This window comes from Lactuca saligna, chromosome 2 (genome assembly GCF_052625555.1).
Source record: "Lactuca saligna cultivar CGN05327 chromosome 2, ASM5262555v1, whole genome shotgun sequence".
NCBI lineage: Eukaryota > Viridiplantae > Streptophyta > Magnoliopsida > Asterales > Asteraceae > Lactuca > Lactuca saligna.
The window spans coordinates 93,743,876-93,750,159 of record NC_136418.1 but is presented as its reverse complement, the minus strand read 5'-3'; the positions used below and the strand labels follow the sequence as shown (position 1 = coordinate 93,750,159).

The window sequence follows — 6,284 nt, the reverse complement described above, 5'->3', positions numbered from 1 at the left end:
CCAAAGGCGGAAACATTTCCGGGGTTGACTCCATGTTGAGTATCAAATTCAATGCACATAGTAAAACCGTAAACACAAAACATTACATTACATAATATTGATTACATCTGTTTGAAAGAAAAGTTATACAAGTGTTATACATATATCATATGAACAAAAGTAAAGACTAGTCTTCGAAACGCTCCGTCTTCTCCAAAGGGTAGTTGTGTACCTGTCTAACGCTGACCTGAGAATACAAGCAATTTCAAAATCAGCATAAAACTGGTAAGTTCATAAGCGGTTTAGTTTTGAAAAGAACGAGTTTCCTTTGCTTTCTGAAAAAGTTGTTGTTCAAGAAAATCCCTTATTTTCTTATGAAAACAGTTTAGTTACCTTTTGTTACCAATTCGAAAACGGTTCGTTATGTCATTCCAGGAAAATCCCATATTTTCCTAATAGTTTAGTTATTCGTTTGTTACTTTGTTCGTTTATGAGTTGTTATACTAAACTCTAGGTTATCCTACATTCGATTTTCGAAGTACTAATAATTACCATACTTGCAGTATTAGTTAAATATTCTAAACTCTAAGTTATCCTACATTCGAATGTCTATAATCTATTAACTTAGTTGTATTTTCGAATATTTGGAGTCACACAAAAGTGTACATTACAGTATTTTCAAAGTTCTGGTGATTTCCAAAAGAGTACATTAGATGTATTTTCGAATCTCTGTCGACATTCTGAGGCGGATGTATTCGAAACTCAGTAGAGGTCTAGAGGCGTACTTTCGTATTTAATTCGAAACTTTGGGGACACTCAAGGGGTACACTAACTGTATATTCGAAGTCTTGGTGTCATCCAAAGGCGTGATTTCGCATTCGTATTCCTATATATATTCGTATTCGTATTCGTATTCGTATTCGCATTCGTATTCGTATTTGTATACGTATTCGTATTCGTATTCGAATTCGTACTATCCTATTGATTATAGTCGTATTCATATTCGTATTCGTATTTGTATTCGTACTATCCTATTGGTTATATTCGTATTCGTATTCGTATTCATATTCGTACTATCCTATTGATTATATTCGTATTCATATTCGTATTCGTACTATTGTATTGGTTATATTCGTATTCGTATTCGTACTAATCTTAGTTAATGTTTAGTATGATTTCTTTTGCAAAATGTAATATAGTTTAAAACACTTTTAAAAGAAATCTGACTTTAGTTTGACAGTATACCGTACAATTCGAATCATTAGTTATCACGATTTTCGATATTAGAAACATACATGAAATAAAACATTTGGACTGAAAATACGTTTAAGTACAAGATTTCCTTGTACTTTTGCTTGTATCCCCCCTGAAAACATTTGAAAAAGGGTAGGGCTAAAAACTCACCGGTTGAGAAACGCGTCAGTTTGGATCCTAAACGTCAGTTCTGAGTTCGCGAACGCACAAGATTCCTATGGATTATGAAATGATATACATTTGTATCTAATTAGAACTTGATTAATTTATTTGTTAGGGACATACACTTCTAGTTGCGGAAACACTCCATTAAAAGTGTTTGGAAGGACCCGGGTGGCATTTAAGGACTTTACTGCTCAAGAGTAAGCTCCTTATGGAGTTTACTGCTCTAAACACCTCATTCACATGAGTTCATAGCCGTGAACTCATGGATGGTGATTTTGGGTGAAAAATGACTTCATAACAATCGGGAATAAATGCTAGACTTGGAGTTTTTGACTTTGGAATGGTTCAAAACTCACTTAGGGACCATTTATTGGAGTTTACTGCTCTAAACACCTCATCCACATGAGTTCACGGCCATGAACACATGGATGGTGATTTTGGGTGCAAAATGGTTTCATAACAATCGGGAATAAATGCTAGACTTCGATTTTTGACTTTGGAATGGTTTAAAACTCAATTAGGGACCATTTATTGGAGTTTACGGCCGTAAACTCCCCCTCACATCCAATCCTTATAATTTTGGTCCTTAAACAATCACATGTGATTCCAATGATTTTTCCCAAGCCTTGTATGGATTTTTAGGGGACTTTCAGCATGGATTTAGGAGTTTACGGCCCATGAACCCCCTCATGGCCGTGAACTCCTTAGATGGGTGTTTTATTATGTTTTAAGGCTTCTAAATTGATGGTAAACACTTCTATAATTTATCCCAAGGTTTAAGGTGTGTTTAAGTGCCATCTTAACATATTTAGAGGAGTTTACTCTCCAAGAATATGAGTTTATATCCCAAACATGTTCTTGGGCAGTAAACTCAAGTTTCCTCCTCTAAATTGATGTTCAAGGTGTTCCAAGGCCAAATCCATAATTCTACAAGTCGTATCTAAGCCTTATTGGTGTTTTGGAAGGGTTTAAGGGTTTATAAACCCCCCTTTATATGTGTTTATGGACCAAGCATGTTCCAGGGCCGTAAACACATGGACAAGGTCCTAATTCATGCTTTAATCTCGAATTTGAAGGTCAAATATGTTATACAAGGAGTTAAGGAAGGTACCTTGGTGATTAGAAGCCTTAAATTTGAGGTTTTGGACCCTTAAACTTGGTTGAGGAGAGAGGTTAGAGAGAGAGAGTAGAGAGAAGAAGAAAAAGGTTCAAATGATAGCTTGAACACGTTTAAATAGGTCCCAAAACTTGGACACGGTGAAATTCTACCCGATACCAGCATTAAACGGGGCTTTTGGTCGTACCCGATTAAGTTTCCGTAACCCGGCGGGGACGTTTCTAAAATTTATGAAATAAACATTTTGGGCTAATTTCATGAGTTCCTAAGGGGTTTGGACACTCATTAGTATTAAATAAACATATAAGTTTAAATAATTTAGCCCAAAAATGAAATCGGAACAAATTGATATACGAAAAATGTTTACGAGTAGAATGGCTTTCACGATAGACAACTTCGGGTTGTTACAACAACCCATTATTAGAAATTTATAAATATTATAAATGTTTTTAGTTAAGGAATAAAAAATGTCATTTAGGTTTCAAATCAATCTGGTTTGAGAAATAAAATATCTCTAACCACATGATTTAGAATGACCTCCTTTATGCATGTATATACACACACACACACACACACACACACACACACATATATATATATATACATGAGAAATAGAATAAAGTGAGAATATGAAACTAATCCAAACCTTATGGTAAAAAAAAAAAAAAACAAGTGGTGAAGCTTTAAAATGTCTATAACTATTCAAAATCATAACCATAAAAATTATTTTTCGCTTGTAATATGATTAAAACCGTAAATGAATAAAAACTTAACCTAACAACCCTTAAAGATCAATGATTTATGCATCTAATAGTATGCTTCTCATTATGTTGAGTTAATGTAATTATTTCTAAATACAACTGTTCACGAAGAAATGGACTTTGAGTTCATGGGAAATCGACCGGGACAACCAGTCATTTTCCAAACGAACGTATTTACAAATGGTCTCGGTGGTAGAGAGCAAAAATCCAATCTTTGGTTCGATCCTGGTGCGGATTTCCATTACTACAAGTTGCTATGGAACGACCTTCAAGTTGTGTACGCGTGTATCCTCTTTTATTGGAAATTACATACATCATATAGATATCAAAATTTATAGGTTTTTTTAGCTTGATTGTATCCAATGATAAAGAAAAGAAAACCAACCACTTTATAAACAAATATATTTACTAATGGTTACATTTTATATTCATTTCAGGTTCTTTGTAGATGACACACCAACAAGAGTATATAAGAACAACATAATTAGAGGTGTTGGGTACCCTAATCATACATTGCAAGTGATTCCGAGCTTCTGGGATGGATCAAGTTGGGCTACTGATGGTGGAAAAACAAAGGTCAATTATTCAAATGCAACATTCCTCATCAATTTCCAAGATTTTAACATTGATGGGTGCATCTCGATGCCTAATAGTCCTAATAAGGATTGTGCTTCTCAAAAGTATTGGTGGAACAATAAAAAATATTGGCAATTGAACCCCCAACAACGGAAATCATTAGAAGATGTAAGAAAAAAGTATATGACATATGACTATTGTACTGATAAGAGTAGGTATCCTACCCCTCGACACAGTGTAGTTAAAAATGATGGGTAATAATCTGTATTACATTAATGAGATATTTTATAACTATAGAAATAAAACTAAAGGATTATGGTCCTTCATTTCGTAAGATGTACAAATTAGCAAGGATAAGATTTCATATAATTTTTTACAATTTACTTTAAAGATATAATTACACAATACCCGATAATTTAAAAGGATTTTAAGATTATAAAGTTCTTGAAAAAGATTAGGACGATTTTCAAAGTTTTTATGATAATTTATTTTTAATTGAAAGATTGAATCGCTTATTGGGTATTTAAAAATAAAAATATAACTCAAACAATTAGTAATTAACTCAAATACATATGTTGCTATTTGCTAATTAACAACCCCTTTTTCATTTGGTGGCAATTTCCAAGGGATGTTGCTATGGATTTTCGGGGGATTTTGCTATGGATTGAGATTGTGATTTTTGGTAAACCATAGGGACCATTTATGTAAATTCGTTTTCATTTGATAACCAAGTTATATCCCCATCCAATGAGAGAATGCACAAGAGCATGCTTGGTCTCCTTTTTCTTTCATTGTCCCCTTTTCTTATCTGCTCGTTTTCTGTTCCTCTAGCCATATAAATAAAATTCCCTATCCACCATATGTAGGACATGCATAAGATAGCTCCACATTGGACTCTACCTCTCACATATAGTTCTAAGATAAGATTGTTCTCTACATCCTAGAGAAATTATTTCCATGTATAGACCATTTAACTTGATCGTTGGAGCATGCTCCATAGGCTCATGTATTAGGAAGGTTCTAACGATTCTCTTTTATGACATTAGCTAGGACCCAAGTTGAGAACCGCAAGCGATACAAAGGATTGGGTATCCACTGAATCAAACAACACCAAAACAGAAATATCGTTCATGAGGAACGATCCTAAAATAAAACACATAAATATAAGCAGCAATTCAATATAATTAAAAGATAAGGAGAAGATACTTACCCGTCACCACATCTAGTGCCACGCAAGCCTCCTCGGCCGTCAACTGGAAAGTCCTGCTCCTCACCACAAGCGCATCCATCTTAACCTGGCGGTTGTCAGTAATCCGAAGAGTTACAGGAGCCGGTGCTGACACTGGTCCTTCTGCAACCAAATTCAGACAATGGGCCTTCTTGTGGCCCCTCCTAATTGCAATGGAAGAAAATTAGATCAGATACCAGGATGGTGGTGGTAGCAGTGCAATCCATACTAATACAACCCGTTCGGCCACACTTGAAGAAACCAGAACCACCCACCCTGCACACTACATCGTGCATCCTGTTGCACTTGACACAATGGCCGCAACCCAGTTGGCCCTTCACCGATGCAAGACTCGTCTTTTATTTTGATTATTCATTATGTTGTTTATTAATTTGAATGAACACACTTGTATTTAAAACTATAGTATTAATGCAATGGATGATGTTGTTGCTTGTTTACTACTTTACATTGTTGTGATACTTTACATGACATCCTCCGCCCCAGAACATTTCCACCGTTCTCTGTTTTGGGGTGTGACAGGGGAGTTGTCAATCCAAAGAAATACTAAGCTAAGTAAGACTCAGAGCCTGAGTACAGAGGTAGAGATAGCTGATATGAGTCGAGTACCTTACGCTTTCGAAGTCGGTTCTATCATGTACGCTATGACTTGTACTCGCCCTGATGTGGCCTTAGCTTTGAGCATGGTTAGCAGATATCAAGGGAACCCTGGTAGTGCTCATTGGATTGCAGTTAAAAATATTCTTAAGTACCTATGAGGGACCAAAGAATGGTTTCTAATCCTCAGTGGGAGTGATGAATTAAGGGTACGAGGGTACAGTGATGCTAGTTTTCAGACGGATCAGGATAATTACCAATCGCAGTCGGGGTGGGTCTTTACCCTTAATGGAGGACCAGTAACTTGGAAAAGTTCCAAACAGGAGACCGTAGCTGATTCAACGTGCGAATCGGAGTACATTGCGGCAAGTGAAGCATCAAAGGAGGCTATATGGTTGAAGAACTTTATTGGAGACCTTGGAATTGTGCCATCCATAAAGGAGCTAATATAAATTTTCTGTGATAATGAAGGAGCATTTGCCCTAACCAAGGAACTGAGAGATCATAGCAAATCTCGACATATCGAGAGAAAATACCACTTTATTAGACATCGGGTAGAAGAAGGACTCCTTGTTGTGAAGAGGGTATT

The 6,284-nt window shown here is 35.8% G+C and overlaps 1 pseudogene; it reads left to right on the top strand.

Annotated features, from left to right (window-relative positions):
- Window positions 1–3,389: 3,389 nt before the first annotated feature.
- Window positions 3,390–4,110, top strand: LOC145029873 (xyloglucan endotransglucosylase/hydrolase protein 2 pseudogene; annotated as a pseudogene).
- The last annotated feature ends 2,174 nt before the right edge of the window (window positions 4,111–6,284 follow it).